The sequence below is a fragment of the Ranitomeya variabilis genome, chromosome 1 (genome assembly GCF_051348905.1).
Source record: "Ranitomeya variabilis isolate aRanVar5 chromosome 1, aRanVar5.hap1, whole genome shotgun sequence".
Taxonomy (NCBI): domain Eukaryota; kingdom Metazoa; phylum Chordata; class Amphibia; order Anura; family Dendrobatidae; genus Ranitomeya; species Ranitomeya variabilis.
The window spans coordinates 740,339,462-740,354,339 of record NC_135232.1 but is presented as its reverse complement, the minus strand read 5'-3'; positions in this window follow the sequence as shown (position 1 = coordinate 740,354,339).

Sequence of the window (14,878 nt, the reverse complement as noted above, 5' to 3'; positions counted from 1 at the left end):
CATCCCTATAGTCAGACAAAAACGCAGGGATCTCAGAAGGAGTAGATGAAGCGATTGAAATCGGAGGTGCATCATCATGAACCCCCTGATATCCCCAGCTTAACACAGACATTGTTTTCCAGTCCAGGACAGGATTATGAGTTTGTAACCATGGCAGACCAAGCACTAGTACATCATGTAAATTATAAAGTACAAGGAAGCGAATCACCTCCTGATGAACGGGAGTCATGCGCATGGTCACTTGTGTCCAATACTGCGGTTTATTCATAGCCAATGGTGTAGAGTCAATTCCCTTCAGAGGAATAGGAACTTCCAGAGGTTCCAGACTAAAACCGCAGCGTTTAGCAAATGACCAATCCATAAGACTCAGGGCAGCGCCCGAATCCACATAGGCATCGACGGAAATGGAAGACAGTGAAAAAATCAGAGTCACAGACAAAATGAACTTAGGCTGCAGAGTACCAATGGCAAAAGATTTATCAACCCTTTTTGTGCGTTTAGAGCATGCTGATATAACATGAGCTGAATCACCACAATAGAAACACAATCAATTTTTCCGCCTATAATTTTGCCGTTCACTTCTGGACTGAATTCTATCACATTGCATAGTCTCAGGTGCCTGTTCAGAAGACACCGCCAACTGGTGCACGGGTTTGCGCTCCCGTAAACGCCGATCAATCTGAATGGCCATAGCAATAGACTCATTCAGACCTGTAGGCGTAGGGAACCCCACCATAATATCCTTAATGGCCTCAGAAAGACCATTTCTGAAGTTTGCAGCCAGGGCGCACTCATTCCACTGAGTAAGCACCGACCATTTCCGAAACTTCTGACAATATATCTCCGCTTCATCATGCCCCTGAGAGAGGGCTAATAAAGCCTTTTCAGCCTGAATCTCCAGGTTAGGTTCCTCATAGAGCAATCCCAATGCCAGAAAAAACGCATCCACACTGAGCAATGCAGGATCCCCTGGTGCCAATGCAAATGCCCAATTCTGAGGGTCGCCCCGCAGGAAAGATATTACAATCTTGACCTGTTGAGCAGGGTCTCCAGAGGAGCGAGATTTTAAAGAAAGAAACAATTTACAATTGTTCCTGAAATTCAGGAAGGTAGATCTATCTCCAGAAAAGAACTCTGGAATAGGAATTCTAGGTTCAGACATGGGAGTGTGAACAACAAAATCCTGTATGTTTTGAACTTTTGCCGCGAGATTACTCAGGCTGGAAGCCAAACTCTGGACATCCATGTTAAACAGCTAAGATCAGAGCCATTCAAGGGTTAAGAGGAGGTAAGAAGCAGCTAGACAGCAATTAAGGGCTAGGCAGCAAAACTCTGAAGGGAAAAAAAAAAAAAAAAAATTTCCCTTAAACACTTCTCTTTCTCCTGCTTCAGCCCAAACAATTAACACTTTGTGGGCCGGCTATACTGTCATGAATCCCAATGGCTAGGGATAGCACAGGACAAGCAAAGTACAAATATATTACGGACGAGCTCTAGGGTGATGGAACCTGGGCTGACCGCTGCCCTACGCCTGACAAACGCAACTAGAGATAGCCAGGGAGCGTGCCTACGTTGGTTCTAGACGCCACGCACCAGCCTAAGAGCTAACTAGCACTGCAGAGAAAATAAAGACCTCACTTGCCTCCAGCGGAATGAACCCCAAAAGATATAGTTGCCCCCCACATGTATTGACGGTGAAATGAGAGGAAGGCACACACATAGAGATGATATATATAGTTTTAGCAAATTGAGGCCCGCTGTAAACTAGAAAGCAGAACGATACAAAAGGGGACTGAGCGGTCAGCAAAAAACCCTAATCAAAAAAACCATCCTGAGATTACAAGAACCCATGTGCCAACTCATGGCACATGGGGAGAACCTCAGTCCACTAGAGCTACCAGCTAGCATAGAGACATAATAAGCAAGCTGGACAAAAAACCAAACAACTGAAAATCAGCACTTAGCTTATCCTGAAAGATCTGGGAGCAGGTAGGCAGGAACCAAACAGAGCACATCTGAATACATTGATAGCCGGCAAGGGAAATGACAGAAAGGCCAGGTAAAATAGGAAACACCCAGCCACTGATGGACAGGTGGAAACCAAAGGCCGCAACCCACCAAAGTCACCCAGTACCAGCAGTAACCACCAGAGGGAGCCCACAAACAGAATCCACAACAGACTGGGTTTTACGAGCGGTCATAAGAGATGGGCGGGAATGACCACTCACATATCCCAACACCAGGGTCGTGGTTTGGCTAATAAAATGGAGGCCAAATGTTTCATTCGTTGTCTGTGGCTGGAGGAGACCTTCAGTGTGTGTGTCCTAAAGACACTGACCTGAGGAGGTGGACCTGCAGTACTGTATGCACTGTTTATTTTTCTGTTTGCTTTTCACTTTGTGCCAGAAAAGGCTGTTCGTTTTTTTGGTTATCCAGAGTGGTTTATGCCGTTTTTTTATAAACTTGCCTAGACATTTCAACAATACTGCTTCCTGTGCCTACCTCAACTGCAGCTGAGTGAGTACAGACTCCTACACCATTTACTCCTCTTTGAAAAAGCTGAATACGTGACCTTTCACTCACCCCTCACTTACCTTCTTGTTCTCCTCCATTTAATTATATTGTGCTATATGGATTTTGTGTGACTTCTTATTTAAGTGTACAGTAAGAATTTTTAAAATTTTTACCAATATTGTGGCTTGTTGCTACTCCGTTTTCTCTCTTGTGGTTGAGACTTCTACACCATGTACATGGTTCGCCCCGTGGGCAAGGGGTACTCGGTACCGGGTCCTGCTGTTTCACAGGGGGATGTCACGGTGGCTGTGACCCGGTCCGTGGCCCTGGGCGCCCATGTAAAAGGGAAAGGTCTTTAAAGGGATAAAGTTTATGTTCGTGACGCCACCTGTGGTATTCGGTCAGGGTGACCAACGCTGCTTTAAGGGGTCCGCTGGGGTGATGTTATGGCAGCTAGATGGTATACCTTCCCACAGGTGAAGTATATCCCCAGGGCTTCCCAGTATGAAGATGGTGGTATCGTGAGAGGCGCGGAGAAGAACGAGGACACAAGGTTCCAGTCTCTTTACCTTTACTGAAGACTTCAGCATCCACAGTCCAGGTCACCAGATAACAGGACAGGCAGAGTCCAGTCGGTTTGGGGGCAAGTCCAGAGTGCCCTTGTCCAGGTGGAGAATAAAAGCCTTCCTTTGCGCTGTAGTGGTGTAGTCCCTTACTGCCTAAGGCTTCACATAAGTTCCTCACAGATGTTATCTCTCTCTCTCTGTCCCCCGGATAGGATAGGACAAACCGGTATGACTGGTGACTTGAGCCTGTTTATAAGATCTCGTAGATGACCCGGCTCTATGGGTGTCACCGTGCCTCCTGGGTGTAGGTGCGGACAGGTAACGTGCAATTAGCTGTCCTGCCGGTCTTTGATGTAAGGCGTAGAGGTCCTCACAACCTCAGTGTTCCGGCTACCGGAGTGTCTGCGCCTCAGAAGGAGGCAGCCTGCTCGGGGCTGGTCCCCTTCTGGTATCCTCCTCTGTGCTTCCTCTCCTGCACGCTTGCTGCAAACAATTCGGCCTTCAATGTCTCTTTCTGGGAGCTGCAGCTCTGTGGGCATGCACAGCTCTGTGAACCCTCTCCTCTGTCCTCTGACAAGAATTCGCTCCTGCCAGGAACAGCTTCCCTGAAGGACTGACTAACTTTCCCTACAGACCACCAGTTATATATATGTGGGGAGTGACCTAGTAAATAGGAGCAAAAGCTCCCCCTGGTGGCCTGGAGTGTGAAATGTTGCATGTTTGTGGTACCTGGATGCAGTTATCCTTCCTTGCCTCCAAATGTAGCATCACTCTCCCTGAGAGGAAAGCAATACCACTGTGACGACCAGGACCCCGGGGCGCCACACTCCCCCCCCCATTAAATAGAGTACTCCCGGACTGGGAAAGGAAAACAGCAGTTACAAATTAGCAAAAGACAACAATTTTTAAAATGCTATAAAACAAGTTAATATAAACTGGTGCTTCCCTTTATGGGTGGTGAGGACACTTGAACATTGCATTAACTATTTACATTATGGGCCCATTTTGATAAGAGTGGAGAGCAATATAACAATTAACAGACTATGAAAAACAATTATTAAAGGCAATTACCCCTTTAAGGGTGTAGTATCTTTTAAGTGCTAAGGCAAACATTCTATCTTTATCCAAACATTTTATCTCTATTCAAGTGCAAAGTTTTCGACTAACCACAGGTTTACTATATTCTCATCTAAGTTTTATTCAAAGTGCATCAGGATATCAGCTACACACTATGGGCTATATATATAAAACACCATTCTAACCAAATTTAAATATCAGCTTCCATTACTATTAACTATATTAACTCTTTAATATATTAACCGTCTATCGTGCAACATACAAGTCTATCTGTCAAAGCGCAACGAGTAAACATTCCCTTTAAAGGTTCAAACAATATTCAAGTCCTTGTCTTTTTGAGGTAGTGCAAATGTATCAATCACATTAATATTCAAGTCAATCAATACTTTAGAACAGCAGCAATGATGCGAGGGACCCGTCATTAACCCCCAACGCTGGCCTTTGGCGGGCTACATGGCGTGTATCCAGACCTGGAATCCTGCCACGCCAAACGGGTTTTTCTTCAGGTCTCTGGAAAACAAAGCAGTTCTCACTACAGTGTTAGAAGCAGTCTCTTGTCTTTAAAAGCTTCTATTGTAAAACCAGTAGGAAGCACCTTTAAGAAGGTGCAAACTATTTACAGTGGAAAGTTTTTGATCATGCACAGTTCATGATTCACAGTTCTTTAAAAGAGAAGGTAACTTGCACAAACATAGAATCCCTTTAAACAGGGGACCCCTTTAAGAAATAACCCTGGTAGGGTTTAATGAACTTTTGAACGGTAGCAGAAGATGAACATGGAACTATTTACAGTAATTTTCAGATTTGTTTTACTGGGGTAGCTGTTATGATTTTCCCAATGGCAGGGAAATCAAAATAACAACGGACTAGCTCTCGGGTGATGGGAACTAAAGTGACCGTGACCTGAACCTGACACGACACTGGAAGTAGCCGGGGAGTGTTTCCTACGATGCCCTAGACACCACGCGCCAGCCGGAGATCTAACTACCCCTATCAGAGGAATATACAGGCCTGCCTTACCTCCAGAGATGAACCCCAAAAGGAGATAGCAGCCCCCCACAGATATTGACGGTGAGTCAAGAGGAAAAGACATACGTAGGATGAACAGCAGATTTAGCACAGTGAGGTCCGCTTACTAGATAGCAGAAGTACAGGAAAGAGTCACTTCACGGTCAACTTCAAAACACTACTCAAAAACACCATCCTGAAATTACTTTAAAACTCCAGTGACAACTCATGCCACTGGAGTGGCAATTTCAGTCCACGAGAGCTTCCAGCTACAGAGAGTCACATTGCAAATAGCTGGACAAAAATAGCATAAACTAGAAACAAAATTCAACTTAGCTGAACAGGATCTTGAGGCAGGAGAATGCAACAGAATGCTACTGATACATTGTTGGCCGGCATCAGACCAGCAGCCAAGCAGCCTTAAATAGGAAACTCCCCTAATGGGTGTCAACAGGTGATCAAGGATAGAAGAAGGCAAATAAGTGGCACTACCATAAAACACCACCGGGGGAGCCCACAAACAGAATTCACAACAGTACCCCCCCCTTAAGGAGGGGGCACCGAACCCTCACCAGAACCACCAGGGCGATCTGGATGAGCACTATGAAATGCACGAACCAAATCAGGAGCATGAACATCAGATGCTGTCACCCAAGAATTATCCTCCTGACCATAGCCTTTCCACTTAACCAGATACTGAAGTTTCCGTCTGGAAACACGGGAGTCCAAGATCTTTTCCACCACATACTCCAACTCACCCTCAACCAGCACAGGAGCAGGAGGATCAGCAGACGGAACAACCGGCACCTCATACCTCCGCAACAATGACCGATGAAAAACATTATGAATAGTAAAAGATGCTGGGAGGTCCAAACGAAAGGACACAGGATTGAGAACCTCCAGAATCCTATAAGGGCCGATAAACCGAGGCTTAAACTTAGGAGACGAGACCTTCATAGGAACAAATCGAGAAGACAACCAAACCAGGTCCCCAACACAAAGACGAGGACCGACACGCCGATGACGATTAGTGAACTGTTGAGTCTTCTCCTGGGACAACTTCAGATTGTCCACAACCTGTCCCCAAATCTGATGCATTCTATCAACCACAGCATCTACTCCAGGACAATCCGAAGACTCCAATTGACCGGACGAAAAGCGAGGGTGAAACCCTGAATTACAAAAAAATGGAGAAACCAAAGTGGCAGAACTGGCCCGATTGTTAAGGGCAAACTCTGCCAATGGCAAAAAATCAAGCCAATCGTCCTGATCAGCGGACACAAAACACCTCAAGTAAGTCTCCAAGGTCTGATTAGTACGCTCAGTCTGGCCATTAGTCTGAGGATGGAATGCAGACGAAAAAGACAAGTCGATGCCCATCCTGGCACAGAACGCCCGCCAAAATCTAGACACAAACTGAGTACCCCTGTCAGACACTATATTCTCAGGAATACCATGCAAACGCACAACATTCTGAAAAAATAGAGGGACCAGCTCAGAGGAGGAGGGCAATTTGGGCAAAGGTACCAAGTGAACCATCTTGGAAAAACGGTCACACACCACCCAGATGACGGACATCCTACGAGAAACAGGAAGGTCAGAAATAAAGTCCATAGAGATGTGCGTCCAAGGCCTCTTAGGAATAGGCAAGGGCAACAACAACCCGCTGGCCCGGGAACAGCAGGGCTTAGCCCGAGCACAAACATCACAAGACTGCACAAAAATACGTACATCTCGAGACAAGGAAGGCCACCAGAAGGACCTAGACACCAGATCCCTGGTGCCAAAAATTCCAGGATGACCTGCCAACGCGGAAGAGTGAACCTCCGAAATAACTCTACTGGTCCAGTCATCAGGGACAAACAGTCTACCAGGCGGACAGCGATCAGGCCTATCCACCTGAAACTCCTGCAAAGAGCGCCGCAGGTCTGGGGAGACAGCTGACAATATCACCCCATCCTTCAGGATGCCAGTAGGTTCGGAATCACCAGGCGAGTCAGGCTCAAAACTCCTAGAGAGGGCATCCGCCCTCACATTCTTAGACCCAGGCAGATATGAAACCACAAAGTTAAATCGAGAGAAAAACAACGACCAGCGCGCCTGTCTAGGATTCAGACGCCTGGCTGACTCAAGATAAATTAGATTTTTGTGGTCAGTCAAGACCACCACCTGGTGTCTAGCACCCTCAAGCCAATGACGCCACTCCTCAAATGCCCACTTCATGGCCAAGAGCTCCCGATTTCCAACATCATAATTTCGCTCAGCGGGCGAAAACTTTCGAGAGAAAAACGCACATGGTCTCATCACTGAGCAGTCAGGACCTTTCTGCGACAAAACTGCACCTGCTCCGATCTCGGAAGCATCTACTTCAACCTGGAACGGGAGCGAAACATCAGGCTGGCGCAACACAGGAGCAGAAGAAAAGCGGCGCTTAAGCTCCCGAAAGGCCTCCACAGCCGCAGAGGACCAATTAGCAACATCAGCACCCTTCTTGGTCAAATCAGTCAAAGGTTTAGCAATGGCAGAAAAACCCGCTATGAATCGGCGATAGAAATTAGCAAATCCCAAGAATTTCTGAAGACTCTTTAGAGAAGTAGGTTGTACCCAATCACAAATAGCCTGAACCTTAACAGGGTCCATCTCCATAGATGAAGGGGAAAAAATATATCCCAAAAAGGAAATTCTCTGAACCCCAAAAATACACTTTGAGCCCTTCAGAAATAGAGAATTAGCTCGTAAAACCTGAAAAACTCTCCTGACCTGTTGAACATGAGATTCCCAGTCCTCCGAAAAAATCAAAATATCATCCAAATACACAATCATAAATTTATCCAGATATTCACGGAAAATATCGTGCATAAAGGACTGAAAAACGGAAGGGGCATTCGCGAGACCGAAAGGCATTACCAAATACTCAAAATGGCCTTCAGGCGTATTAAATGCGGTCTTCCACTCATCCCCCTGCTTAATCCGCACCAAATTATACGCACCACGTAGATCGATCTTAGTGAACCACTTCGCCCCCTTTATGCGAGCAGACAGATCAGTCAGTAAAGGTAACGGGTACTGGTATTTAACTGTAATCTTATTCAGAAGTCGATAGTCGATACAAGGTCTCAATGAACCATCCTTTTTACCCACAAAGAAAAACCCTGCCCCCAGTGGAGACAAAGAGGGGCGAATATGACCCTTTTCCAAAGATTCTCTGATATACTCCCGCATAGCAGTATGTTGAGGTACAGACAAATTAAACAAGCGACCCTTAGGAAATTTACTACCGGGAATCAACTCAATAGCGCAGTCACACTCTCTGTGAGGGGGGAGAGAATCAGTTTTAGGCTCCTGAAAGACATCATAAAAATCTGACAAAAATGCTGGGATCTCAGAGGGAGTAGATGAAGAAATGGGAACCAAAGGTGCATCCCCATGAATCCCCCGACATCCCCAGCTCAGCACAGACATTGATCTCCAGTCCAAGACTGGATTATGAATTTGTAACCATGGTAATCCAAGTACTAATACGTCATGTAGATTATATAACACAAGGAAACGAATAATCTCCTGATGGTCTGGGGAAAGATGCATAGTCACTTGTGTCCAATATTGTGGTTTATTGCTAGCCAAAGGTGTAGAATCAATACCCTTTAAGGGAATAGAAACCTCCAGAGGCTCTAAATCAAACCCACAACGCTTGGCAAAGGACCAATCCATGAGACTCAGAGCGGCGCCAGAATCCACATAAGCATCCACAGTAACAGATGATAAAGTACAAATCAATGTCACGGACAAAAGAAATTTAGACTGCAAGGTACCCATAGAAAAAGATTTATCAACCTTTTTATCAACCTTCTTTATGCGTTTAGAGCATGCTGATATAACATGAGCTGGATCTCCACAATAGAAGCACAACCCATTTTTGCGCCTGTAATTCTGTCGTTCGCCTCTAGACAATACACTACCGCATTGCATATGCTCTGGTGCCTTTTCAGAGGTCACCGCCAAATGATGCACAGGTTTTTGCTCAGAAGATACCGCCATATGGTGCACAGGTCTTTGCTCAAAAGATACCGCCATATGGTGCACAGATTTTTGCTCAGAAGATACCGCCATATGGTGCACAGATTTGCGCTCCCGTAAACGCCGATCAATCTGGATAGCCAATTTCATGGCATCATTCAGACCTGTAGGCACAGGGAACCCCACCATGACATCCTTCACGGCATCAGAGAGACCTTCTCTGAAATTAGCTGCTAGAGCGCACTCATTCCATTTAGTAAGCACCGACCATTTACGAAATTTTTGGCAGTATATCTCAGCTTCATCTTGCCCTTGGGAAAGAGCTATCAAGGCTTTCTCAGCCAAAATCTCTAAATTAGGTTCTTCATAAAGCAACCCCAAAGCCAGAAAAAACGCATCTACATTTAATAACGCAGGATCCCCTGGCGACAATGCAAATGCCCAACTTTGTGGGTCACCCCGCAATAGAGAAATAACAATTTTAACCTGTTGCGCAGGATCACCAGCAGAGTGAGATTTCAGAGACAAAAACAATTTACAATTCTCTCTGAAATTCAAAAAACAGGATCTGTCTCCGGTAAAAAATTCAGGCATAGGGATCTTAGGTTCAGACATTGGAGCACGTATAACAAAATCTTGTAAGTTCTGGACCTTTGTAGCCAGGTTATTCAGACCTGCAACCAAACTCTGTGGATCCATGATTCAAACAGGTGTAACCAAAGCCATTCAGAGATTAAGAGGAGAGGAAAAAAAAAAAAAAGGCTGAAGACTGCAGTTTAAGCAAGGAGTACAAATAAGCACTAAGGTGCACTTTCCAAACACAGAAGGAAAAAAAACCTTTTCATATCCTATCCTGCTTTAGTGCATAGTTTTAACACATGTAGGCCGGCCAAACTGTTATGATTTTCCCAATGGCAGGGAAATCAAAATAACAACGGACTAGCTCTCGGGTGATGGGAACTAAAGTGACCGTGACCTGAACCTAACACGACACTGGAAGTAGCCGGGGAGTGTTTCCTACGATGCCCTAGACACCACGCGCCAGCCGGAGATCTAACTACCCCTATCAGAGGAATATACAGGCCTGCCTTACCTCCAGAGATGAACCCCAAAAGGAGATAGCAGCCCCCCACAGATATTGACGGTGAGTCAAGAGGAAAAGACATACGTAGGATGAACAGCAGATTTAGCACAGTGAGGTCCGCTTACTAGATAGCAGAAGTACAGGAAAGAGTCACTTCACGGTCAACTTCAAAACACTACTCAAAAACACCATCCTGAAATTACTTTAAAACTCCAGTGACAACTCATGCCACTGGAGTGTCAATTTCAGTCCACGAGAGCTTCCAGCTACAGAGAGTCACATTGCAAATAGCTGGACAAAAATAGCATAAACTAGAAACAAAATTCAACTTAGCTGAACAGGATCTTGAGGCAGGAGAATGCAACAGAATGCTACTGATACATTGTTGGCCGGCATCAGACCAGCAGCCAAGCAGCCTTAAATAGGAAACTCCCCTAATGGGTGTCAACAGGTGATCAAGGATAGAAGAAGGCAAATAAGTGGCACTACCATAAAACACCACCGGGGGAGCCCACAAACAGAATTCACAACAGGTAGCACTGGCAAAGGCAGTCCCTTTGGATACGGACGGCTACCAGGTACCACATAAAGTGCGTCTGCACTCCCGATGGGAGTTTGAGTGCTTACTGACCTCTGCTCCACGGCAGTCTGGGTGCACTTTGATCACATGGTGACCGGTGCAGGGGTCACCTGTTCAGGTTGAGGCCATGCTGGGTAATGCGGTACTGCCGGTGGTGGTGGCACCAAGCCGCGAGGTGGCGATTTTGGCTCATTTAGTCCACATTTGTGGACATGGAGAGCGTACCATACCTTATCTCCCCAATGTCTAGTGTAGGTGACGCGGTCTCCAGGATAGAGGTCCCTGTCCGGGTGTCCCTCCATTAGGTGTGCCTCTACGTCTCGTCTGGTCATGAAGACTTCGGGGTAGAGATCTGGCTCTTTGATGAAACCCCAGCTGGAAGTAAGGTGGAATGTGACCTCTGTCCCACACCTCCGCGAGCCTCTGTCCTCACGACCCACCTTTCGGGCCCGGGCTTTGGCCTGCAGATCTTCCTCATGGGCAACATGGCATCGGTGCTCCTCCTCCCTCTCTTTCTGTTCTCGTTGGAGCGCCTGCTGCCGGTGGTACTCCTGTTGGCTGATGACCTCGATTTGCTCCCCTTCTGGCTGGGCCTCCCCGGGGAACCCGATCAGGTCGGTGGTGGTATGGGTCTACCTGAAAGTCACCCACTCCCCCTGGACGTCCACAGACTGTTTAGTGGTCTGCAGCGGGGCGTCGGAGGTTTTTAGGTTCTGCCAGGGCCTTTCCCATTCTAGGCAGCTACACACCCAGCCGAGTGCTGGTGGCGGGGGCAAGTCTATGGCCACTAGCAGGGTGGTGTCCTCGGCTACCGGGGCAGGGTCAGTAGGCTTACCCGCTGCCGCAGCGTCTCTGGCGCCGGTCTCTTCCGCTGCATCCTGAGGCTCCGATGGCTGGTTGTGCTGCCGCTCCTGGATGCTGGCAGCCGCACGGTACCAAGAGCTCTGGAGCTGATGACACAGCTCCTCGACCTCCGCTCCAAGAACCTCCGGGTTCATGAGTGACGACGGGACTTTCTCCTCCTCTGATTGCTGCGAGGTGCCACGGGCTTTCTCCCCCTTCTCCGGGTGACCTCCGTTCGCCATCTTGCCAACCAGATCTGTGTCTGCATCTTCCTGTCGTTCCGGCTCCTCCTCTCCTGGAGGGCGGTTCCTTCTTCTCCCTCCACCATCCCAGACTAGGAGGTGGATCCCTTTTATTGATGGGCATATCCTTCTGACAAAGTAGTGTTTGTGAGGGACGGCTTCCATTTTTGCACCATTTTTCCAGGCTACGCCCACGACAACATGCACCACTCCTCCTGCACACCACATGGTGCTGTAATGGCGGCGGTTTTGGTGGCAATTTTGGCTGTCTTTTGCAATACACAGTCTCACAATAAAGTACAGTTCAGGCACAGTTCTTTAGGCGCACATGACCCGATTTACGGGGTTTAGTAGATCCTGTTCGTGATGCCAAGATGAGTCGCCCCGCGGACAAGGGGTACTCGGTACCGGGTTCTGCTGTTTCACAGGGGGATGTCACAGTGGCTGCGACCCAGTCCATGGCACTGGGTGCCCATGTAAAAGGGAAACGTCTTTAAAGGGATAAAGTTTATGTTCGTGACGCCACCTGTGGTATTCGGTCAGGGTGACCGATGCTGATTTAAGGGGTTGGCTGGGGTGATGTTATGGCAGCTAGATGGTATACCTTCCCACAAGTGAAGTACATCCCCTGTGCTTCCCAGTGTGAAGAAGGTGGTATCGTGAGAGGCGCGGAGAAGAACGCGGACACAAGGTTGCAGTCCACAGTCCAGGGCACCAGATCACAGGGCAGGCAGAGTCCAGTCGGTTTGGAGGCAAGTCCAGAGTCCCTTTGTCCAGGTGAAGAATAAAAGCCTTCCTTTGCGCTGTAGTGGTGTAGTCCCTTACTGCCTAAGGCTTCACATAAGGTCCTCACAGATGTTATCTCTCTCTCTGTCCCCCAGGTAGGATAGGACAAAACCCGTATGACTGGTGACTTGAGCCTGTTTATAGGATCTCTTAGATGACCCGGCTCTATGGGTGTCACCGTGCCTCCTGGGTGTAGGTGCGGACAGGTAATGTGCAATTAGCTGTCCTGCCGGTCTTTGATGTAAGGCGTAGAGGTCCTCACAACCTCAGTGTTCCGGCTACCGGAGTGTCTGCACCTCAGAAGGAGGCAGCCTGCTTGGGGCTGGTCCCCTTCTGGTATCCTCTCCTCTGCTTCCTCTCGTGCATGCTCGCTGCAAACAATTCGGCCTTCAATGTCTCTTTCTGGGAGCTGAAGCTCTGTGGGCATGCACAGCTCCGTGAACCCTCTCCCCTGTCCTCTGACAGGAATTCGCTCCTGCCAGGAACAGCTTCCCTGAAGGACTGACTAACTTTCCCTACAGACCACCAGTTATATATATGTGGGGAGTGACCTAGTAAATAGGAAGAAAAGCTCCACCTGGTGGCCTAGAGTGTGAAGTGTTGCATGTTTGTGGTACCTGGATGCAGTTATCCTTCCTTGCCTCCAAACGTAGCATCACTCTCCCCAAAAGGAAATCAATACCACTGTGATGACCAGGACCCTGGGGCGCCACATACAGACAGAAGACAAATCGCGTTTTCTTGGGGTCAATTAACTCATTGACTTGCCAAGCCAGCAGGAAATTTGCAATGAACCTTACATTATAGAGTCAGTAATGACTCTGTACATGCATTACATTACTTAGTAAGTAAGTAGTGTATGTACAGTGATTCCACTGACAGAATAGTGACTGCACACCTGAAACATAATTCAAGATAAAAATCAGGATCAGCAAATTAGAAGTAATGTAAAGTGTGAACACAATGACTCCACCAGCAGAATAGTAAGTGCAGCTCTGGAGTGGAATACAGGATGTGACTCAGGATCAGTATTATGAGGTATTTACACAGTAACTGCACCAGCAGAATAGTGAATGCAGCTCTGGGATATAATACAGGATGTACTCAGCATCAGTAATGTAATGTATGTACACAGTGACTCAACAAGCAGAATAGTGAGTGCAGCTCTGGAGTATAATACAGGATGTAACTCAGAATCAGTACAGGATCCGTAATGTATGTACACAGAGACTGCACCAGCAGAATAGTGAGTGCAGCTCTGGGTATAATACAGGAGGTAACTCAGGATCAGTACAGGATCAGTAATGTAATGTATGTACACAGTGATAGCACCAGCAGAATAGTGAGTGCAGCTCTGGGGTATAATGCAGATTGTGACTCAGGATCAGTAATGTAATGTATGTACACAGTGACTGCACCAGCAGAATAGTTAGTGCAGCTCTGGAGTATAATATAGGATGTAACTCAGGATCAGTAATGTATATACAAAGTACCTGTACTAGCAGAATAGTGAGTGCAGCTCTGCAGTATAATTCAGGATGTAACTCAGGATCAGTAATATAATGTATGTACACAGTGACTGCACCAGCAGAATAGTGAGTGCAGCTCTAAAGTATAATACATGTTGTAACTCAGGATCAGTAATTTAATGTATGTACACAGTGACTGCACCAGCAGAATAGTGAGTGCAGCTCTGGAGTATAATACATGATGTAACTCAGGATCAGTAATGTAATGTATGTACACCGTGACTGCACCAGCAGAATAGTGAGTGCAGCTCTGGAGTATAATACATAATGTAACTCAGGATCAGTAATGTAATGTATGTACACAGTGACTGCACCAGCAGAATAGTTAGTGCAGCTCTGGAGTATAATATAGGATGTAACTCAGGATCAGTAATGTGATGTATATACAAAGTGACTGTACCAGCAGAATAGTGAGTGCAACTCTGCAGTATAATTCAGGATGTAACTCAGGATCAGTAATGTAATGTATGTACACAGTGACTGCACCAGCAGAATAGTAAGTGCAGCTTTGGAGTATAATACAGGAGGTAACTCAGGATCAGTACAGGATCAGTAATATAATGTATGTACACAGTAACGGCACCCAGGGCTGCCACCAGGAATTTTGGGGCCCTTTGAGACTCCACCCAGTC